Source organism: Leucopleurus acutus (assembly GCF_964270905.1).
Source record: "Leucopleurus acutus genome assembly, chromosome: 5".
In the NCBI taxonomy this organism is placed as follows: Eukaryota; Metazoa; Chordata; class Mammalia; order Artiodactyla; family Delphinidae; genus Leucopleurus; species Leucopleurus acutus.
In genome coordinates, this window is record NC_139147.1 from 54,646,050 (window position 1) to 54,671,178 (window position 25,129).

Genomic DNA, 25,129 nt, shown 5'->3' on the forward strand with positions numbered 1-25,129 from the left:
TTTGAAGATGATTTAGGACCATCTATGAAAACACTTTGGTTCCTTCAGAAAGCTTTTCTGTAAGTTAGCATGTATGTATTAGGTGTTTGTGATCTTTTTATAGCAATTTTGCCTTTTCCTAGTCGAATATGTGAACTTTCTAACCATAACAACTATGGATTTTATAGACTTTAGTTATATATTTTTTCAGTTATTAGTGTACTGTATATTGAAATTCTAAACCTTTATGGCCCACCTATAAGAGTGAGGAGTGGGCTTCCCTGGTGGTGCAGTGGTTGAGCGTCCGCCTGCCGATGCAGGGGACACGGGTTCATGCCCCGGTCCAGGAAGATCCCACATGCCGCGGAGCGGCTGGGCCCGTGAGCCATGGCCGCTGAGCCTGCGTGTCTGGAGCCTGTGCTCCGCAACGGGAGAGGCCACAACAGTGAGAGGCCCGTGTACCGCAAAAAAAAAAAAAAAAGTGAGGAGTGTTTGCACTCTTTCTCCAGCTCTTGTGTTCCTTTTTAGAACCTGAACTCCCTATAGTAATCTCATTGGAAAAATGTTTTATTTAAAGATAGAGTAATATACTTTCTGCTCCTTGGTTTGTTTATCTGATAAATGTTTACTATGTGCAAAGTGTTAGACACTGTCAAGGTCACGATGTGGTAATAGAAGGCAAACTAATTAGGTAGAATAAAGGTAGATAAATAAACCTCATTAAGAGTTCTGAGGAGGATCTAAAATCCCAGGTAGGAATATCAGGGAAGCCTACACAGAGGAGTAAATACAGAAGTCTGGAGAAGGCGAATACAGGCATACCTCATTTTATTGTGCTTTGCAGATATTGCATGTTTTACAGATTGAAGGCGAGACAACCCTATGTCGAGTAAATTTATCAGCATCATTTTTTTCCAACAGCAGTTGCTCACGTTGTGTCTCTTTGTCACATTTTTGTAATTCTTGCAATATTTCAAACTTTTCCATTATTATTGTATTCATCATAATCTGTGGTCAGTGATCTTTGATGTTATTATGACAAAAAGTTTATGACTTGTTGAAGGCTCAGATGATGGTTAGCATTTTTTAGCAATAAAAAAATATTAAGGCATGTACATTTTTTTAGGCGTAATGCTGTTGCACACTTAATAGACTACAGTATAGTGTAAACATACTTTTATATTCACTGGGAAAACAAAAAATTTGTGCAACTTGCTTTATTATGTTGATATTTGCTGTATTCAGGTGGACTGGATCCAAATCCACAATATCTTCAAGGAATGCCCATCCTTTTGCCTTTTGGATGGGATGTTTGTGAGGGTAAAATGGGAAATTTTGGTCGCAAGCTAGATGTAAGAGGGTCTTGAAAGTCACAGTGAGTTTACTTTTTTTTTCTTAAAGGCAGATAAACCACTGAAAATTTTTGAGTAGACAATATAAATGGGATGGATTGGAAGGGAAAAGAGGTAGGCATTGGAAAGTTTGGTTTGGGGGGCTTTAGCATACATATCCTAGGTAAGAAGAAATTTGTTTTTCTAATAGGCTTTGAGAGTTGTAAATAGGACCATCGTGGGAGACATTATGAAGGTTATACCCTGTCTGGATGTATCTTAAAATATTTTGGATTGAGGTATCCAACTCACAAAATCAAATAAATCTTCTCCCAGTTTGCAAGGCAAAAATTAATGGATACTCACTTTTAAGGATTCCTTCAATGATTTTCTCAAATGTCTGATGCCTACTGCTATTTAGCCTGTGTGTGTCTGTTTCTGTGTGTTTTTAGTGATTGTAAATTTAGCTTTCACTCTGTTTCTCAAAGAATACAAATCCTGTCTTATCGCTTGAACCAAACTACTAATGTGTAGAATTTAGCAACAGATTGATCTTGTGTTGGGGATGTAGAAGGAATCATAAGAGGGAAAGCAGTGGGGGGGTGTTGAAAAGGAAGTCAGAGGTAGGTTTTTAATTTAAGTGTAGATGTTTAGATAATCCTACTACCATATGTAGAGAGATGTAGTAGAAACTGATTTATGGGAGGGGAAGGTAAAGTTTGGGGTGGATTGGATTTGAAATGCAGAGTATCCATGTGATTATGTATAGGATGCATTTATGAATTTGATGTGAGTTTGGAAGAGATTCCAGTTGAAGATGGGTATAGCTTAAGAGAGGGGTGGAGCTGAAACTTTGAAAATTGGTGAAAGTAGAAAATATGGCTAAGACAGAACCTCTGAAAACACCTACCTACTTGTTAAGAGACGTCTAAAGGAAAGAAGAACAATCAGGTCTTTAGTGGGAAGAGCAATATAGTGCTAAGGAAGATGGGAAAGAGTTTTCAAGAAAAATAGAGACATTTAATGCTTAAAAAAGGTGTTTGGGGAGACTTCCCTGGCTGTCCAGTGGTTAAGACTTTGCTTTCCAGTGCAGGGGGTGCAGGTTCGATCCCTGGTTGGGGAGCTAAGATCCCATATGCCATGTGGCCAAAAAACCAAAACATAAAACAGAAGCAGTATTGTAACAAATTCAATAAAGACTTTTAAAAAAAATGGTCCACATCCAAAAAAAAAAAATCTTTTTTTTAAAAAAAAAGGGTGCTTGGGTTAGGTGATCCATGGGTCCTTTGGAGAAAGCAGTTTTAAAAATAATTAATTCAGGACTTCCCTGGTGGCACAGTGGTTGAGAGTCCTCCTGCTGATGCAGGGGACACGGGTTCGAGCCCTGGCCTGGAAAGATCCCACATACCGTAGAGCAGCTGAGCCCGTGTGCCACAACTACTGAGCCTGTGCTCTAGAGCCAGTGAGCCACAACTACTGAAGCCCGTGTGCCTAGAGCCCGTGTGCCTAGAGCCCGTGCTCCACAACAAGAGAGGCCACCACAGTGAGAAGCCTGCGCACCACAACGAAGACCCAACACAGCCAAAAATTAATTAATTAATGTATAAAAATAAATAAATGGGGTTTTCTTTCAAAAAAATAATTAATTCATTTTATTGATGTATAGTTGATTTACAACATTATATTGTACAACACAGTGATTCAGTATTTTATACATTATACTCCATTCGAATTTATCTTAAAATATTAGCTGTATTCCCTGTGCTGTACAATATATTCTTGTAGCTTGTTTATTTTATACATAATATTTGTGCCTCTTAATCCCCTACCCTTACCTTGCCCCTCCTCCCCCTTTCCCTCTCACCAGTGGTAACCACTAGTTTGTTCTCTGTATTTATAATTATGTTTCTGTTTTGTCATATTCATTTATACTCATTTGTTTTATTTTTTAGATTCCACATAGAAGTGATAATATACAGTATTTATCTTTCTCTGTCTGACTTATTTCACTAAGCATAATACTCTCTAGGTCCATCCATGTTGTTACAAATGGCAGAATTTCATTCTTTTTTATGGCTGAATAGTATTCCATTGTGTGTGTGTGTGTGTGTGTGTGTGTGTGTGTGTGTGTACACATATATATATACACACATATATACCACATCTTCTTTATTCATTCATCCGTTGATGGACACTTAGGTTGCTTTCATACCTTGGCTATTATAAATAATGCTGCTATGAATATTGGGGTGCAGATATCTTTTCGAATTAGTGTTTTTATTTTCTTGGGATGTATACTCAGGATTGGAATTGCTGGGTCATATGGTAGTTCTAGTTTTAGTCTTTTGAGGAACCTTCATACTGTTTTCTGTAGTGGCTGCACCAATTTACACTCCCACTAACAGTGTACCAGGGTTCCTTTTTGTCCATATCCTCGCCAACATTTGTTATTTGTAGACTTTTTGGTGATAGCCATTCTGATACTGTGGTTTTGATTTACATTTGGAGAAGCAGTTTTTGTAGAGTAGTCAAGGAAGAAGCCAAGTTGTGTATATGTTTTCAATATTCCCCCTTTCATTTCCACTTTCTTGATTCTATTTTTAGCTGAAACTATGTTGAGCCACTGTCTTCGTGGAGTAATCTATAATGACTCAAAGCCACTCCCTGGGAGCATAGAATTCATCTTCTATAAATATAGTTTTAATATTCTTTTCTTTAAATGTGTTACCTAAGACTGTTTCAAATCAGATCTTATCCAGATGCTAATATTATTTCCTCAGATACACTAAGTGTGACTTTCTTTAAAATATCATCAGCAAACATACTTCCTAAATGCCTCACCCTTAGGACTTACATTTATTATAATTGGCATTACAGAGGGGTAAGTGAATTCCCTGTCATTGCCAGTTCTTCTTTTACTCTAAGTACACTGGTACTTTTAGAAAGGCCTACTGTTTTAATAAAGATCCTGTAGAAAGCTCTTTGGATTAGTAGGGCCACCTGCACATGAAATTTCTAGGTTAGAATCAGACACATAGCCACTTTTGTTTCCATCTGCAGAGAATAGTTGTAAGGATATAAAAGACTCACCCTAAGTAGTAATAATGATTATAATTTTAAAGAACTGCAGTAGTTATTATTTGCATTTCATGTGCTAATTTCTGTATGTGTGTGTGTATTTTTTTCTTATCTTCACAATGACTCTTAGATGTAGGTATCATTACTCTCATATTATATATATGAGAGAACTGAGGCTCAGAACATTTAAATAAATTGTCTGAGCTTCTTGAGTGATTGAAGACAGAGCCAGGATTCAAATCAGCTCATTCTGACTTTCAAAGACCATGTTCTCTACATGGCCCATGCAAATTAATGATGTAAATATTTGAAATTTGAGCTTTAACAACCTTGATGGCAACTACTTGGTCCAGTGGAGCCCAATTGGAGCCCAATGCCTTATTACTTTCTTACCTTTTCCTTCCAACTAGGGATGAATAGTTTCATTTGCTTAAACATATCGCCATTCTCTACTGTTGATTGTCAGGCTCTCTTCTGTATATTTAATTCCCTTATTTATTTAATCTTCACATCAACTATTTGAAAGGTAGATATATATCCCCCTCAACGTTTTATTTTGAAACTTCAAACATATAGCATATGTTTATACTCACCACCTAGATTTAACTATTAACATTTTACTATACTTATTTTATTACATACCTATAATCTGTGCATCCATCATCAGTTCAATTTCTTTTTGATGCATTTAAAAGACATCACTGCAAATCCCCTAATTACTTCAGCATGTATATTACTGATTGTAGCTCAGTATTTATGTACAAGTCTTTTCTTTTGATGTAAAATTTACATTCAGTGAAATACACAAATCTTAAACATATATTTTCTGGATTTTGATAATCTCATATATGTACCTGTATAACCCAAATACTTATGAAGATATAAAACATTACTATTGGTAGGTGTCTCTCTTTACTCCCATTTTGTACCTGAGGAAACTGAAACACAGAGCAATTAAGTAATCTTCCCTAGGTCATACTGCTAATAGGGGCAGAGCTGGAATTCAAGCAGTCTGGCTGCAGGGTTTGTGCTCTTAACCACACCACCATACTGCCTGTGGGTTATCCTCACATGTTCAGGTATCCTTTTACATTCATGTGTACAAATGTAATTTTGTTTTTAACATAAGTGTGTAGACACAGAAGTAGTATGCTTAGGATTAGTGAGTGTAGAAATGCTGTTCTGGAGATGCATTGGTTTCTTACAAGAGGTTTATGGCAAGAGAAACTAAGAGGGAAAGAAGTACCCTTCATCAAAATACTATGGTGAATCTCTGTGTAATAATTGTGTCTTAATTGCCATCCTTGATGAATGTTTCCACATATAAAGTAACAATATTTTAAAGACAACACTAAAGTTCAGAAAAATCCTAAAGTGCCACTTGAAACAGTTAAAGGTAAATAATGTTCAGGATAGTTTTGTATTAAGCATATTTTGGCTCTGTTATAATTATTAGAAAATTGTTCATCTATGTGTGATATATGTAGTACCACTTGCCTTGATACCTCAGACTCCAAAATAATATAATTAAACCAACTTGGGATTTATAGTTGTGACACTTGTAAAGTTTTTAGCAAAGAAACTGAATGTAATTCTTTGGCCTTTCCAAATAAATTACATAAAAATATGAATAAAGATTGGAATAAATGATATAAACTTTCTTTGTTTGTAATACTTAGGTGTACCATCCTTATGAGAAGAAATTGTGTTATCTTTCCTGCATTGTGTTCATACCACAAGCCGTATCTTAAATTTGACCAGTTCCCTTTGTTCACTATTCAGTTATAAAAAAGCACTGTCATATGTATTTAAAAAAAAAAAACAAACCCTAAGTATTGCTCAAAAAGCAATTAAAAAACACATGTAGTTAACAGAACCTAGGCAGTCACTAGAGGGCAGAACAGTACTGTACTTTAGGCCTGATTTGACAATTTAAAAAATTGCTGAACATGGGAAAATATTGATACACAATTGAATAGAAATTTCTTTGTGGTCTTATTGTCTTGCTGTGAAATCCACTCACATGCTTATTACACTTGTATCAAAGGAGCTTTTCTGACAATTACAGAAAATTGATTACAATTAAATCATTGCTACTATATGCAGTACCCTGAAATAGAATTGCAGTATAGACTTTAGGTACGCGACATTATGAGAGAACATGTTTGAGACAGGTTTACTAGTACTCAGATGTAAGAACTCATTGAAATGTGGAGCTTTTGATCTTTCAGCTGAAATTTGTTGAATCACCAAAACTTTGAAATTACAGTTGTAAAAGCAATGAACTAACTCTGGCTCCTTTTTAAAAATGTTAAAATTTTGTCAAGTGCCTGTTCACGTAATTTCCTTTGTGTTTGAAATTTTCTGTCATTCTGATACAGTTTTATTCTGCTTTATTTTTTTCTGATAGATTTTTTTTAAATAAATGAAGCTCTGAAGTAAAGTATCCTAAGAGAGTAACCTCAGCAGTTCATTGTCTGAACAGATAGAAAGTTTTATCTTGAATGTGTGGTTTGAACTTTATTTTATAAAAACAGTTTGGATTTATATATGATTCATTTCTAATAGAGAACATAGGACATCAGAAAAGGCACTGGAGTTTGGAATCAGAAGATTTGGGGCCCCAATGATCATATTCTTGCTTGTGACCTTGGGCAAGTCACATTACCTCTCTGAAGTAACCAGTTTCTAAACTGAAGAATTAGAAAAATATTTCCTTATTTACAGCTGGGTTAATAGGAGAATCATGTTTGTATCTGTGTGTAGGTCTCCAAAGATGCTACCACATAAAGATGAATTTTAATAGATAAAGTTACAAGCTCAGAAAAACCTTAGAAATAACCTTGAAGTGGTCAGTTATATCATAAATTTAGTAACATGAATGCACCTATAATAGGAGTCAATAATACCAAAAATGTGGTTTCCAACCTAAAACCCAAGTTTGGATTGCTGACCTCTTCCCTGTCTCTGAGTGTCTCTCGTAACTCCTGACTCTTTGACTCCTCTCACTCTGTTCTGTCCTCTGTTTATTTCCATGTTCCCTCTCTCTGTGTTTCTCCTGACTGTCTTTGGTCTCTCTCTGTGTTTTTCTTGTCCCAGGCACCCTCAGGAAGACCCCAAGCCTCTAACGGTACCTGGTATCATCTCCAGCATGTTTGTAGATGTGGAGGAGTCACTGGGACATTGAGAAATACCAGAGGCGAATTGTTCTGCTGTAGTAAGTCAATCAGCATTTATTAAGTGACTACTGTTTACGGAGCACAGTTGATGGTGCTTTGGGCAAAGAAGAATGAGTTAGGGCATAGCTCAGAAGCAATAAACTTGTAAACACTTTTCAGTGGCTCTTGCAGGCTGGACACACATGCAAATGAAAACAACACCGAAGTGCAAAGCTGACAAATAATTATATAAGTGAGTGTGTTGTATGTGTGCCAAAGAGGCCCAGAGTTAATGGAGTAGAGAAAAGCAGGTGGTATTAATCAGGTTTCCTGCATGAGTTTAAAATTAGGTTTTGAAGTATTATTGGAAGAAAGATGAGGAAAAAGAGGGTGGAAGTGAGTAATTTCTCACTTGGCAAGCCTGTTTGCTTGCTTGCGAACGAGTCCCTGATGGGAGGGCAGTGAAATGAGAATGCTGTGTTTCAGCCTACCAGCAGCTAACTTTCCTTAAACTTCCAGTCCTAGAGGAAGTCAAGTTATGAAAAGAAGTACAGCCAAATTGAGAATTTCCATAAACATACTTGGTATCTGTTGCCAGTTTTAGAATTTATAGAGTTTAACAGTAAATTGTGATTATGAAGTAATAATGAGGTACTGTGACATAAAGTTAATAGACTGTCAATATTAGAATATGATCTAGGGTTGCATTATAAATGCTAAGATGAATTAAAATAGTAAACTTCAGTATAACAAGTCAGTTTTGTGTTTATGTTGGAAATTTATCTGTGCTGTTGTATTTTAGATAGTCCTACCTACGGGCGCACCATGGTTTTCAGAGTTGGATATGGTTTGAATTCTACCGCTGCTAACTATGTAATGTTGGGCAATCTACGTAACAGACATCTCAGTTTCCTCCTCTGTAAACTGAAAATGAAAATGTTTTACCTCAGAGAGTTGCTCTGTGAATTAAAAGAGATCATTTTATAAAGTCCTGAGTGTGTGCTAGGTACTTGTTACTTGCAGATACTTAAAATGTACCTTTAAAATAGTTTGTTAAATATAGTGTTATTTCTGAGAGCTTTTTAAAAATAGAAGTAAACCCCATAGTATTTAGAAAATGCTATATATACAAGGAGTATTTATAACATGTGAATAAGATACAAAGAATAACATTAACATGAATAACTGAGTACCTACCACTAACTTAGGAAATAGAGCTATGCCTGGCCCAGATTCCATCACCTCTCTTTTAACTACCACCACAATCCTGAATGTTGAGTTTATTAATTCCATGTTTTCCTTTATAGTTTTTCCCCACGTTTTATGTATCCCCTACATTAAGTTTTGCTTGTTTTTGAATTTTATATAAATATTAATACTATATGTTTTCTTTTGCAACACCTATTTTGCCACTCAGCATGTTTGAGAGATTCATCCTTTCTTATACCTGTAATTCATTTATGATCACAGTTGTATTTCATTGTATGAAAATACCACAATTTATTTATCCATTTTCTTTGGATGGCTATTTAGATTGTCTCCAGTTTTTGTTATGGGAGATAAAACTGCAAAGGAAAAAGTCTTGAGAGTCCTATTCATGCCTCTTTATGCACTCTAGGATATATGTTCATGGGTAGAAATGCTACGTCAACCCAACCTCAAACTCTGTAGGATCATGGCAAATGGATTTACATAGAACTTGTTACATCTTAATCCTCCCTCTAGCTGAGTATAAGTGTTCTCATTCTATATCTCTTATATAGTTCTTTAAAATGACTAGATTTTTAAAAAAATAATTTTGTAAATTGCCTGTAACACCATTTTAGCAATAATCCTGATGACCTTTTAAAAATTAGTTTCATCCTTTGCAGCAGCTGCTTGTATTTCTTAGTTTTCCAGTTGTCACTCACACCTTTTCTCAAACCCAGTTAAGTCCAGACATCCTGAAATAGCTGGGTATGTTTGCTAGCTAAGTGTTTTCTCCCAGGAAAACTACATCATAATAATGTAATGTTCTCATGTTAAACGAAAGTTGTCAGCTATTCCTGCCTTCTAAAGATAGTTTGGGCAGAGAAATGTACACATCTTTTACTGATTTCTTTTTTCCTTAATTTGAATTGAGATAGAGAAAGAGTGACCTACAGAGGACTGTTTGCAACCTGTGTTTTGTTCTGTGTTGCAAAAGTCCCAAAAGCTCGAGTAAATGACAACTTCTATTTGCCACTCTTTCCCCTTTTCTGTCCTTCATCTACTTCTGTTTTTCTCAGCCATTGGTTCTTTTGCTATCTGATTATACTTGCACAATCCATTCCAATTTTCATATCACAGTTCCTCCTAACTTGGTACTTTGTACTTGGTGGTCTGTGATTTTAGTTGACTGACTTCAGTGTTTTGCCTGTTGTCAAACTTGGTACCACTATCTACCACATTCATTTTCTGAGGTTTTCCAGGGGAGTCTTCCAGGTTCTGGTCTAGTGCCTAGTACTTATTAATCAATTGATGTTTATTGAATGAAGAAAGGAAAGACGTAAATGTAGTAAGGACAGAAATGCCTTTTCCCAGCTCAGCAATAATAATTACCCTAAAAGCAGTGGGCAAAAATCATGCATACTGTAAACAATTCTGCCTGTGGGTAGCTTTGTAAACCATAAGTAGTCATTTCTTCTTGAGCTTCACTCTGGGTTTTTGCAAAATGAGAGTGGTAGAACAGTGATCTGCAAGAACCCTTTTGACTCCAACCTTTTTGTATTTTATCTTCAATGGAAATGAAATACAGTTTCTCATGGGATGTCTGGGCACCACTACCAAAGCCTGAATCCATCTACCTTACCGGGCTATGTCACAGCAACCTGCCAGTTATTGTCTCTCATAACCGTAGCAAGTGGGGCATACATCGAACTTCCCTTCATGTTATTTAGCTTTGATTTGTTCTGGAGAAAGAATAGATTTATCTTTCTTTGAGAAAGGATAATGAATTCCTTTGGCTTCCCAATTTCTTTCACCAGGCAGCCCAGGCATTGTTCAGCGTAAAACCTTGAGTCCTGGCCTCTTCCACCCCCCACCCCCACCCCAGCCCCTCAGCTGTGAGTGGGGCAGTGCATCCTCCCTTTGCTACTTGCTGTACCACCTAGTTCCACGTCTCCTTTCACTTGCCAGCTACCATCTTTGAGTCAGTGTTGGTTTTAACTTTCGGTTTTAACTGTTGTGGATCCTTGAAGTCTATGGGTCTGTCTTTATCTGGTGCTAGAGGCAAGTTGCCCGTTCCTTTCTCCTGTGGTTTCTCTGCTAGGAACTCCTCAACCCAAGGTAAATGGCGAGTGAGACCTGAACTCCTTCGCTCGCTGCCTTCCTATAGCTGTTGCAGGGACTCTCACTCTAAGATAGATTTGTGCTCTAACCCCTTTCAAGGAGTTATCTGACTCTTCGGATTTGCACATGACTAGTGTTTCCTGAACCTGTTACTTGTCCAGAATTCATTTTGTGAGTACCGCTGAACTCTGGATCAGAGGCAAAAGAAGCCAGAGAGCAGACTACACGGGGCAAGGGACACAAACTGTCTTAACTTTCTGTAAATTGTAAACACTGCCCAATCACTCCTGAGGGTCCTGGCCAGAGAGCTGTCTATCTGAGCTTTAACCAAGATTAAGGAGGCTCTTTCTTTCATTAAGGGACACAGAATAATCTAATCTTGTCAAGATATTATGGATATGCTTTGTGAAAAATCCCATGGAAGTCAGGCAAATTTTAGGTTAATAAGAGAGTAAGGCAAGCGGAAAGTTTTGTAACCAAAAAAACAAATGAAAAAGGGAGAAAACTTTTAAAATGAGGATCTATTTTTAATAACATTAACTTAACTCTTAATGGGATTTAAAAAATCTTTTTAGGTTTTTTTTGTTTTTAATGTTAAAGTACTCAGTGAAAGACCAGTCGTTAACCTCCAAACTCACCTCCAGCCTCAGTACACACGAAACACTGGAGATTTACTGTGCAATCCTGCCATGAGGACCCAGAATCCAGGCTACCGGTGATAATTCACTCCTCCTAACCGCTTCCTTCACAGAACTCTACAAAACCATATTACACCAAATGTTCTGTTCTGAAAGAAGCAGTTAATACCATCCTATCTCTAGAACAGATTACTGTTTGTTCCTCAGGAATACATGGAGAGAAACATCCTTTTCTGCTCACTCTAACTGCCTTTATATTGTGACTTCGGTTAATGTAAAAGGCTTGACCTATTAAATGTTCACATTAATATTTTAACTTATCAGTTATAAGTTTCTTTTGTAATACTAATTCACTTAGTATTTTAATTTAGACAGACTTGAAAGTGCATCTGAAAACCTAGTCATTTAGTATTTTAGTTTAATGTCTTTGAAAAAGAACCATATATTCTCTAATGACTAAGTTGCAGCAAATATTAAAAATGCACCATTGTGTTAATAAGTTGGATCATGTTTAAATACAGTAGAAAATTTATAAATATATATAAACAAGTGATACAAAATTTTCCTTTGGTAGAAACTAGGAAATGCATTTATTACAGATTTTCCACTGAATGGTCTTAACTTGGAAGAGGAATTTTTAAATGCTAAATTAATAAATTTTGAACTGCACATTTCATTTTTACTCTTGGTTTATATTTTTTATACGGCAAAGTTAGTAATACATACAACAGTAAGGTCAAAGTTGAGCTTTATGTAATTACTCATGTGATTATACAAAATACAGATTTATCTGTATTACTAAAAAGCATCTTTTTTAAAATAGTTCTGAATAACTTCATTCAAATTTAGGTGTTGCTAGAATAGCAATATTCATTTTGTGTGGGAGTTTGTATCTGGATAAGAAAACAGTGAAATGTTCAAATGGGTCTGTAATTTTGAGGAAAAAGAAGTGAGAAATGAGTCTGTTTTCCTGAAGTTAATTTCCATTCATTATCTTAGTTGCAAAATCTACATTTCTGAAAGGCTGACTAGGTTGTATTAAATCTGAATAATAAATCACTGATTCTTTTCTTTTTTTTTTTTTTTTTTTTTTTTGCGGTACGCGGTCCTCTCACTGCTGTGGCCTCTCCCGTTGCGGAGCACAGGCTCCGGACGCACAGGCCCAGCGGCCATGGCTCACGGGCCCAGCTGCTTCACGGCATGTGGGACCTTCCCGGACCGGGGCACGAACCCGTGTCCCCTGCATCAGCAGGCGGACTCTCAACCACTGCGCCACCAGGGAAGCCCCTCTTTTCTTTTTTTTAAAATAAAAGCAATAGAACAGAAAGCAGAGCAGCAGCACTTTAATACTGACAATTGTTTTGAGGGATTGGGACTCCTAGGAAGCTCACCCGGGCACCGTAATGTTAAAGATCACTAAATATGGTATTCTTCTGTGTCTGTGCCAGACTGTTTCCCCCGCAAAATCTTCCTCAGATTCTGTACATTTCTTTTGTGCTTTGCTGGCGGATACTTCACTCCCTTTCCCTGTGCTAGCCACACACGGTGTCTTGTTTGAATGATGGCATCATTGCTCTTTGGTTAAGGTCTGTTTTGAGCTTAAGAGAACTTGGCTGCTGTTTTCATCCATTTATAATAATTTCTGTTACTTAGCCCTTACACTGGGTAGATGGCAGTGTTACTTTCTGTGAGTTTCAAGCTGCCCTGTAAACACAGGATTTGTGTTCATCATTAGTACCCTGTCAACTGTGAAGGACCTCTCTGGACCTAGGGAAGTCCGTGCCCTGGAACTCTCGAGTCAGAGAACGTCTAGATCTCAGTGCCAGGGCAAGAGTGAGTCTGATTTTTCACTGAATGGAATCATCCAGTCAGCTGTTCTCTCGAGATTAAAGCTCATCAAGACAGCCTTTCTTCTGCTCTTACTGGAGCTTACTCAAGGATTGTTTCTTTTTCCTTCAAACTTTAAAAAATGTGCCAGAGATTTTTTTGGTGGGTCTGCGTAAAATTATTTGCATTTAAATAATTTCAAAGACAGTTTTCGTTGAGAGGTTCTGGCTCTTTTACTCTTTGTACCTAGTAAGGATGGTGAAATCGCAGTGGGGTTGCGTTCTCCTGTTTCTCCCTTTACATTTTTCTGGGGACTTCAAAGACCCATAGGGATACCCACCCTTCCTCATCCCCCTCCTCCATTTAGAGTTTACAGTTATGAGTAGGATGAACCTGGACCAGTTTATCTTACAGGATTTAAGCCTATCATTTTCAATGGGGGACTCTGTGTAAGACTCACTGTCTGTGGTTAAGAGGCTACCGATGATGGTGCTGTGGATGTGTCTGTAGTGGAGGTAAAACGATAAGAGGCTAAGAGTAACAGATGTAAAATAATCATTCAAGCCAATAGCAGAAGAGGGTCACAAGGAAGTTTATGGCTCATGCTGTAGGGAACTAAGAAATTTGGAGGAAGGGGCTATTATTTCCGCCTGCATGGAGAGGAAGAGAGAAAGGGGCATTTTAAATAAGGGATCCCTGGGCAAATAAAAAGAGGCAAGGAAGTACTCAAACGCAGGAAGCTGGGCCTTGAATACACCTTCTGGGGTATTGGATATAGAGAAAGGCAATGGAAGTTTGGGGCCAGATTTTGGCGAGAGTTGGGGTGAGGCAGGGAGGGCACAAAAAATGATGTGGAATGCCTATCTGAGGAATTAAATTCTGGGACTAGACTGTGAAGTCCCACAGAGTTTGGATTCAGAGAATGAAAGGCTTAAAGCATGACTCTGAATAAATCTACTGATACAGATTAGTTTGGAAATGGAGATGATCACTTAGAAGTTACGTAAGCATCTCTCTTGGGGTGAGGGGTGCCAAAGGGCTTGAAAAAAAAAAGAAAATACATCCTGTCATGCTGTTTTTTTACAAGTAAATATTTAAGGCAGCATATGTGAGGCATTCTAAAAGGGATTTTCTGTACTATCTGTTTCCATTCTTACCATCCTGTGAAGTAGCTACTAGCCTACTTTTATAGATGAGTGAACAGAGAGGCCCTTAAATTAGACAACTGGTAGTGGTAAAAATTCATAGCCAGGCCTATCTGGCTGCCAAGTCCAAGCCTTTCCTACTCCCTTGCTCTGACTCATGAACCATGAAATGGGGAACAGATGAACTTTTTATTCCTTATTTGATTTGTCATAGACTCCTTTCTTAGGAATTATTAAATGGATCCAAATTAGGATGATATTCATATACACATAATTGTATGTATGTCAGTACCCCTGAATTTGAGTTTGATAAAGGTGTTATATGTTAGACTTAGATATTTCTCAATCACAGCATTTGAGAAAAATGCTCTTTTCTGATGATTTAGAGAAAAATGTCAATTGACAAAATTTGGGTCAGTGATATAGTTTATATCAATTTAGAATAAATAGGAAGAGATATTTCCTACCAAGTAGTAATTTTGGTGTATAGTGAATGAAATCAGTGTCCCAGTTTCCTAGAATAAAATTTATAGGATAAACTGGAACAGTTGTTTAGAAAAGAATGTTTTGGTTAATTTTTCTAACTCATTGAAAGTTATCTAGAGAAGTTTTAATATTTGTAAATAAAATCATTGTAGAAATGTTAGTACACAACTGAATTTCTTATTAATAGTAAGTGAAGCTTATTTTTTAATGGGAAGATGAGCTTGGTGTCATCACTCTAATGATTAACACTTATTTCACAGTTTTAAATATTTATAGTATGTAGAAGAGGTGGGAGGTTTGAAGAAGTATGTGGTACAGACATCTAGTGAATAGCCCACTACCAACACCAACAACCTCTCCACCTCCTGCCTAAGACATTCTGGAAGGTTGTTTTTTTATTTGTTTTTGTTTTTTAAGCTGATGTTAGCTTGTTTATATAATTCCTGACTTTTTCTAAAAGGTTACCCCCTCCTGGCCCATGTGGTCAATCAAGGAATATCGGTTAGTTGCTTTCTAGTTAAATGAGATTTACATATATATTTCATTTGCTGTTTCATCCTCCAGCTGTGCTAAGTGGAGGCTTTTTTTTTGGGTGGGGGAATCCTAATTTTCCTCTCTGTATAACCTGCATTTCATTCAGCAGAAATAGTTCTAGGTTCACAGACAAGAAGCGGCTGTCTGAAATATGTTCATTGACTCCGCTGAGTGTCTACAGTTGCCCAACAAAAAGTTCTTTGATTTGGGTAGTATAAAGAAATAAAAATAAGCATTCAGATTAGGTTTTGGCTGCTGTAATAAGAACTTCGGTCTGTAACTTGAAGTCTTGAAAGTCATATGTAGTGTGATCTCATGTTAAAATTTGGACAAATTTGAGCCTAAACACCAATGAGACTGTTAATAAGAAGTCTTAAGGGATAATATGCTTACTATTTTTCTCTTGAATTATTTCTTTGACCCTCAAAGGAAAACATTGAATCTTCATCTCAAGGTTGACATGACAAGGGATATATCTCAATACTGTTCACAAGATGGAAGAAAACTGTAATTTTGTGTGTGTGCTGTTTGGTAAAAAAGCGATGAATGCTTTAGTTCACCAGAGAAAATCGATCCAAAGAATGAAATGGACAAAACCGGAAACAATATATATTGAGAATGATATCCCCAAAGACTTTTAGGAACTGTAAAATTGAGTGCAGTGGTATAAAACTATTCACACATCTTATTAGATCCATCTAGGACTGCAAACTGATTGTCTACTTGAGAGACTTGCTGTAAATACTTAGGGAGAAAGAGTGTTGATAAGTCTCTGGCATAACTAAATATTCACAATGGAAGAGTGTATTAAAAGAATAAATTGTATTTCAATTAGAAATCCAGGTTACTTTTATGATTCTGTTTTCTGAGATCCTTTTCTTGAAAATCATATATCTTCAAAGTTTTCACTTGTGACTGTTCATCCCTGATAGGCACAGAAAAATTAATATGGTTGGGAAAAGCCCTAAACACCAAATTATGACCATTGACAAAACTCATTATTAAAACGTGGCAAATTGGAAATGCTGCCTCCTGCCTGATGACTTTTAGATGAAATGTAATCTTATGTCTGGAATGTTGAATTGAGACATAGAGCAGATGTCTTAGAGTTATTTATGTGAAACCTTAAGGATCTCTTCAGCTTAGCTCCTCAAGTGTAAAATAAGTGCATTAATTATTTTATGTATTCTTACATAATTCTTAGTTCAGGTTATATAAGAAAGATTGTTCTTATTCTGAAATTACAATTTGAAAAGTAAGTATTGGGAAGATTTGACCTATTAGTAGAAAGGTCCTAGCTACTTTATAGAGACATATGATGCAAAATGGTATTTTAAGTTAAAGAAGATCTAGGATAATATGATTGCAGTTTTCAAGCATAGTTGAATGTGGCATTTCATGGAAAAAACCTAGGTTGAAAATGTGTAGTCCAGGTAGAAACTTCATGGAACATTTACAGTGTTTTTGAATTTGTGATGTGCTGTACTGTCACTAGTTCCTTGAGATAGGATACACCCTCAGTGTAAGGTGTGAATCATTTAGAGGTTGAAGTAGGGGGTGGTGTAAAAAGCAGCCACACAGTGGAAGAATAGAGACAATGGTATTTTTTTTTTTTACTAAGTTCTGTCGTCTGTTGGAATATGGTATGGTGAGTTAATCAAACCTCTCCAGGATAATATTATGATCTTATGAATTTTCTCATAGGTCTGAATTCCTTTTTAGTTCTCATATATTGTTTTGCCTTTTTTTCAAGATGGTTGGTAAGGCGGTGGATGCATTTGTTTTTAATGTTGAATGGCTGTTGATCATTTTAATGAAACAGATTTAACGACGTGAATTTTTTTTTTAATTTATTTATTTTTATTTTTGGCTGTGTTGCGTCTTTGTTGCTGTGCGCGGGCTTTCTCTAGTTGCAGCGAGTAGGGGCTACTCTTTGTTGCTGTGCGCAGGCTTCTCATTGCGGTGGCTTCTCTTGTTGTGGAGCATGGGTTCCAGGTGCACGGGTTTCAGTAGTTGTGGCACACGGGCTCAGTAGTTGTGGCTCGTGGGCTCTAGAGCGTAGGCTCAGTAGTTGTGGCGCATGGGCTTAGTTGCTCCGCAGCATGTGGGATCTTCCCGGACCAGGGCTCAAACCCATGTACCCTGCATTGGCAGGTGGGTTCTTAACCACTGTGCCACCAGGAAAGCACAATGACATGAAATTTAATGAAAATAAATTTTTATACTTTGTGGAAAGTGTCAATGATTTGCTTTCTTGTTTTAAAAAATATAAAATGAATAAACTTTTAATTATTATTATATGTTGCCTTTTCAACTTCCTCAGTGATGAATGAAAATGAAAAGTTAATCCCAGGGATGACTTTGTTACTAGTCCCAGCTCTTTCACCTTGAGCAAGTTCTGGGACCTTGAGCAAATTTCTTCATTTGGACCTGAATTTCCTCCTCTTTCACGGTTGAACGGATAATCTTTAAAGTTTGTTCTAACTCTAGAAATCTGTGATTTTGAATGAAGAACAAAGTAGGAATTCGAAATAAGTATGAGTATTCCTAAATCAAGTTATTGAGGTTAATAAGAGAAGGAGTTCCACATTCATTATGTTTTTAGCAAAATTTTGATGAGGAAGAAAAGAACAAGTTGGTAGAGAAAATATTCATTACAGAAGTGATGCAAGGAGTTACATAGTAACACAACTTTGTGTGGGATTCAGTAACAGTGAGATTTGTTTGATTCAAGAAAAGGTTTTTCTTGGAGTAAGATAGTGAGTTTTTATATCCTGTCAAAAAGTTCAATTTCTGATAAAATGGCCATTTAAAATCTGTTTATAATAAACTTTTATTCTACATTTCTTTCAAACCCCCAGCATTTTTGCTTCATTACCCACCCCCATTCCCCACCTCTCCAAACCATAAGAATTGTTTTATTCATTTCCTCTTTAACTGAGTTGTGTAGTTTCTTCCCCAAATTAAGAGTATAGCCAAAAGTTTAAAAATTGTCAGGCTGTTGGAGAAAGAAGATTAAGATTAAGATCAAAGTGTCTCCTTTATAATAAGATTTTCCTTTTTACAAATTGTTCTTTGATAAGAGAACAGATTATTAGTAAGACCTATTTCAAATTTTTTTCTTAGAAATCTCTCTTACTCAGGATGTCTACTGTATATTTTTTCAAAAATTAGTGTAACATATTACATGCAGAATTACTTTCAAAATTAAGAAGCCTATTTGATAGAAATGCATTTCTTAATATCTAAACATGTAGACCTTTTTTCATTTGATAGTTTATTTTCATCTAGAACAGTGAAAAGTCTCATAGAACAGTGTCTGTAGAAGAGGAGCTGTCTTCAGTGACAGCCTTCAAGTATTTCATTTATGTTGGAGGGTAGAAATGAACTACTTTTTACAGAGGGGTGTGACCACAAAAGTAAAGTTAATTCTTCTCCCTTTCGAAAAAATAAAGTGCATTCAAGCTTACATATGATGTATTTTGACCGAAACCATTAATAATACTTATGGAGATACATTTTTCAAGGGAAAAGAGCCTGTAAGTAGATCATCTATAATTGCCTTAAAAGTTGGAAACAAGTGTTACAGGAGCCTGAAAATGAGGCATTCAGATGTAAATATCTTTGAGAATTCTCAGACTGTGTAAGTAGCATTAAAAATGGTTCCTGTTGATTCTCTTTGATTCTTTTAATACGTGCCAGTAATACCTTTGATCCAGAAAAGGTGTATGTGAATGTTCTTCCAAACACATACATCGTGTAATTCCTGAGTCATGGTCTCACTACCCTTTTAATTTTTTCACAAATTAGTCTAAGTTTGTAGTAACATAAAAAGATCTCCTTTGTAATGATTTAAGTTATATCATTTTGGAAGTTTCAGACTGGAACCCGTTGCACCAGTAATGACTTTGGGACTCTTGACATTTAGCTGGATGACTGATCCCAGTGTATAGTTTGCCAAGTAAAGGGAAGACCTTGAGGCCTGCGATGTGTAGAATTGCTTTGACTCACTCTGGTCCTCTGGCAGCCGTTGCAGCCTGGCGGCAGCAACACCAAATCTATGCACTTGCACATTTGAAAGCTGCTTTTCTTAGGCTCCCACAGCAGTTTGTATAGAGGAGGAGCCAAAGTAAGATGTCGACAGAGGCTTTCTCAAAAGCAATTCACTTATAAGCTACAAAGAACCCCTTTTAGATTTGGTCCTATCACTACACTCCTCAGACTTCTGTTTAAAGCCTTTGCTGAAGACGTAATGTTAGAGACAGGCCAGATAGGTTTTGTTGTGTTGAAGTCTATTGTAGAGTGTTCTCAAGAAATAGAGCCTTAAAATAATTTAGAGCTAGATGGGCCTCTCCAGAGCCAGATAGAGCAACCAGAGATTCAGAGGTTAGGTCATTAGGCCAAGGCATGCCCCTGCTTAGAGTCAGTATTTGAATCCACATGTTTTTTTTTTGTTTTGTTTTTTTCCCCCAGACTTTGACTTAGTGTGTATTTACTGTGTCAGGAATATGGCCCTATGAGTACTAAGGAATAAACATTAAAGTAGTAACAAAAAGGACACTTTTAACTGTAGATTAGAAGTTAAAGAGAAGTGTCACTTTCTCCAGATCTGACAGGAAGACCACAGATAAAAGTTTCAGACCCTGGAAACTGCAACTGATTCAGAGCTGAAAGAATGTGTGGTGTGTATATACTTACTTTTTGAGGTATGAGAGGTAAAAAATAGCAGTTTTGAGGGAAATCAGAGCTTTTCTTAAGTAATATAAGTTAGCCTGTGCACTTCTGTTTACCCTGCGAACTTCTGTTTCTCAACTATCACTTTTTGAGCACCTGTTGAGGAAATGGTATCTCCCCAGCTGTTGAAAGTTTAAGGACCATGCCAGTGGGGAGCAGAGGCAGAGAGGCAGCTCCTTCTACCCTCTCAGTAAACAATAACGGTTCCCACTTTAATAGCTGCTGGGTCTGCTCTCTGGTCTCTTGGTCCCCTCTTCAAAATCACTGATGTAAATTTCTCCACAGAAGCTGCTTTGCACCCATCCCGCTATATTTTCTTTGATGATCATGAAGAAACTCACAGCTCTAACACTCCTGTTTGCCCTTCATGCACATCTGGGCAGCATTTACCATGTGGACCTTTTATTTTAGTTTTTAAATTTTATTATTTATTTATTTATTTTTAAGATTTAATTTTTATTTATTTTTGGCTGCATTGGGTCTTTGTTGCTGTGTGCGGGCTTTCTCTAGTTGTGGCGAGTGGGGACTAGTCTTGGTTGTAGTACGCAGGCTTCTCATTGCGGTGGCTTCTCCTGTTGCGGAGCACGGGCTCTAGGTGCCCGGGCTTCAGTAGTTGTGGCTCGTAGGCTCTAGAGCGCAGGCTCAGTAGTTGTGGTGCTCGGGCTTAGTTGCTCCGTGGCATGTGGGATCTTCCCAGACCAGGTATCGAACCCATGTCCCTTGCATTGGCAGGTTGATTCTTAACCACTGTGCCGCCAGGGAGATCCCCATGTGGACCTTTTAGATTAAAAGTGAAACTGTAGTACTTTAAGAAGAATTTAATGGAAACATTCCATTTCTGTTTGAGGAAGAATAAAAAGGCAGTGTGAGATAGTGGAAAGGGTTCTAATTTTGTGATTAAGGGACCTGTATTTTCACTCTGCCACTAAGTTATTTGGTGAACTTGATCTAACCTTTGACCCCTGTGGATCTTGTTTTTTCCTCATCTGTAAATTGGAGGACACAGTGACCTCCAAGGATTGGATTTTGGATTTGCAGTCCTGGTCAATTCTATAAAAGGAAGTGTCTCATTTTTAGAAGAGTAGCTCCTTAAACAGAAATTATACTATAAATTAAATATGACACCCAGGAACAGTAGTAAAACATGCAAAATTTTCCTAAAGATGTCAGATACAACTTGTGAACAACTCTTTTCTGAGTCAAAACTTTTCATCAGTGAGTGTGATGCTCTCCAAATAAGTTAGTCATTTCTGTTTTACAATGTGGGAGTCTGAAAATATCTAGGTAATTAGAAGCTTTTAAAAATATTTATAGAGACTGCTTCCAAAGGCAAAATATTGCATCTATAACTAGGAAAATTTAGATAGATATGGAATTCATCTGTTTAAGTCTACCCCTAAACTGTTATCTGAATTATCACATACTAAAACTATGAACACTTAGGTGCCTCAGCCTTCTACTTTACCTCAATTATGTGTTTATATCACTTTAATTCTTTTCATTAATTTCATTTTAATTGGTCATAACTTGTGTTTCTGCCACCTCTAATGGTAAACCAGGGCCTTTGCAGCTTGTACAAAGGCTTTGCTGGAAACCCTGCTGATTTCTAAATACCAGATATAGTGTATTTAGACCAAGTGAATTTGTTTTCATATAGTGTAGAGCAGATGTAATAGTAATTACTGTCCTCATATAATGATGCTAATATTTTATTGTTATCAACTGAAGTGAATGATAAAAGGATGTTAAATTGGATCTCCTTTCTAGCTTATGTATGCTGTCATTACAGGTCCCGGAACACTTAGAAGATAACTGGGCCCTTTTTTATTCTCTGTGATGGTGGCAGAGGTTCAACTTGAGATATAAAATCAATATTATCAGTCAGAGGTGTGTTTTTTTAAAAAAATTATATGTTATCCACCAGCTCAGATTACTAATTGGTGAGGAAACGCTGTAAGGGATGGCTGTTTCCTCATATAGAGTAGCTGTCTATTTTTATTGAGATATAGTATTATATTAGTTTCAGGTGTACAACATGATTCAATATATAAGTGTGTGTATGTATATGTAGTAAAATGCTTATTATCACAATAAGTCTAGTTAACATTCATCGCCACACATAGTTAGAAATTTTTTTTCTTGTGATGAGAACTTTTAAGACCTTCTAGCTTAGAAACTTTCAAATATGGAATTTAGTATTATTAACTATAGTTACCATGCTGTACATTATATCCCCAGGACTTATTTATTTTATAACTGGAAGTTTGTACCTTTTGACCACCCACAGTAGCTTTTCTAAAGATTACTTCATAACACTGAAGTGTAAGCAGAGAAACTTTATAAAAATATCCACTAGGTGGCACGTTATATTTGGGTTTAGAATTGGCCCTGCAGCATTCCTGACTAAAGGGTATCATTGAAACAGAAAATGTCTTTCTTTGAAGGTTGGGTGTTCGTGAGTATCTGGACTTATATGAACTTTAAAATAATCCTAAAGTGAAAAGTTTTTATCAGTGATTTTGTCGTATCGCCCACTCATTGTAAGGAAAGTTTCTACAACATCCCTGACATGTTCTCAAACACATGATGTTGGTAACCTGTATTAATAACATGGGGAAGCCTGCTTTCCTAACCATTTTTTTCTTAATTTTATTAAAAAAACAGCAAGCCTAGAAAAAACTGGTCCTCTGTTAGAACAGCCATCAATTAGAAAATAATGTATGTTTTCTGCCACATACAAGACATTGTGCTTATAACAGATATAAATTTTATATTTGGTGTGGTTCCAAAGTTCCTTTTAAGATAAGGTTGTAAGAAGCACTGGCCTGATTCTATGGAAGATTTTTGCTATTTGAGTTAAGCTTTCAAATAGTTAATTATTAATATGCTAATAATCTTATTCTGCATAGTGCATACAAATTTATGAATGATTTGGCTAATCTCTGTTTAGCCAATTAGTATTTTTAAAAGCTTATTCTTTATGAAAGCTTACAGTATACCCCGGTGTTTTCTTACTTTCGGTTTTTGAATTATTTTTATTTATTAAAAACTTAACAAAAATTAGAAAAACTCAATCCTGTTATATAGAGATAATAGTGTGAACAATTCAGTGTTCATTCTCCCAGGCTTCTTTTTTTTGTCTATGCATATATAAGCATATTTATTATGTCGTATTTTTATAAAAGAGAAATTTTAATCTTCTTATGTCTCATGAACCTGTTCCTTATTTTTTTCATTTAACAGTTTATCTCAAATATCTCTTCATGCCAAGAAAAGGATTTTCATGTTGTTCCTTTTAAACTAATCTTCCACTGTTTATATTTTGGTTTTCCCCCAGTTTTTTCTACCCATAGAATTCTGAAATGCAGAAGTATTCCTTTACTTGTAATATTTACTGATAAGAGCACTAGATTAAAGCAGCGTGGGTCAGCTTAGCATAGCATCTGTTTATAAGTTGTGGCATCTGTTTATAAGTTCTCAGTGTTGAATGAATTTGTTACTTTTTTGACTATATGAGGTTAATGATTAGTAGTTGTTAATTATAGTTTATTTCAAGTTGATTTGAAGGCTTATATTCCGTGACTGATCATAACGATGATAATAATAGCAAACTCTCATATACACTTACTCTTTGCAAGGTTCATACATATACACTTACTATAAGCAAGGCAGTACTCTAAGCAGTTCATATATTTTTTTTTTATATATATATATATATATATATATATATATATAAAGAAATTGGTTTAACCCTCACAATGTGGTAGGACTGTTGTTCCCCTTTGTATAGATGAGGATGCTAAGGCACAAAGAGGTTAGGTTACTTGCTCCCGGTAACACAGTTATTTATTTGTTGATCGAGGTTTATGAATCCAGGAAAAAACAAGAGTCCACACTGTTAACCTTTCTGCCAAACCACATGAAGCACTAGATGTAGCCAAAGTGGAATTAGGCAGGATGGTCTGGGATTTCTTTCAAAGTTGTATTTAAGGGCTTCGTTAAAAAAAAAAAAAAAAAAAGACTAGAAATCTAAGTGGCTTCTTTAAAATTGATATCAGTATCATCAGATTTTCTTACTGAATGCGATACTGGACATTGTAAAGTTCTCAATATAGATTAGAGTTATGCTACCTAGCAAATATTTTGTGAAGATGATACAAAGATACATAATTTTTAACTTGTTTGGAATTTATAGACCATGGTAATAATTTAATGTATATTACCCTAAATTTAGGCTCATGGAATTTTCTGGGCTTTGATTCAGGGCAGGCATTTAAAGCAGAGAGTCTGGTAGCAATGAATAGCACCAGTAAGAAAGTCCGATCTGAGTCCCAGGGATCAAGGAAGGCTGGGAGGAACAAGTGTAAAGCAGAGGGTAATTTAAGATTTCAAATGCTTCCTGCTGAGCCCAGAAGTGTTACTGTGCCCAGAATGCCATCACTGATAAGCGAGTCCTATTTTTGGATGATAGAGGGCTGAAGAAGCCAGACCTGCTCATTGGCCACATGGGACTGTTTGGTTCTGAGGAAAGTGTAGAAAAGTTGTTTGCAGAGCAGAGTTGAAGGGTGGCATAAATGAACACATCTGGCTTCCCTGTTTTAACTAGAGCTAACCCTGAGCAGACTCATTTACCTCATTTATCTCAAGGAGTGTCTGTTCCCAAGGCAAAAGATCGTGAAATCCAAATAGGATCCCAGAAGCCAAGGAGTACAAGTGGTGGTAGACATGCAGAAAGCAAGGGGGGAGTGGTTTCCAAGTAAAATGAGAATGTTGATTGGCCTGACTCTGGCGACAGAGCCAAATTACGAAAACGTGAGGACTTGCTGCACCTGAAGGAGGCTGGGTTTTCAGTCAGAAACCACTAAAACCACTATTTATCTCATGTTTATAGGAGACCATTTGTGATTCTA

General features: G+C 36.5%; 1 protein-coding gene across 6 annotated transcripts in view; it reads left to right on the forward strand.

Annotated features, from left to right (window-relative positions):
* The window catches only part of BBX (BBX high mobility group box domain containing), a 282,354-nt gene that overhangs the window by 132,565 nt on the left and 124,660 nt on the right, over positions 1-25,129 (forward strand). The window contains exon 1 of one of the 6 annotated variants that reach the window (XM_082839832.1): positions 21,987-22,106. The exons of the other annotated variants lie outside the window; for them this stretch is intronic. The gene's annotated coding sequence lies outside the window, so the exon portion shown is untranslated. Of the gene's footprint in view, positions 1-21,986; positions 22,107-25,129 lie in introns of those variants that run through there. 6 annotated transcript variants of the gene reach the window in all.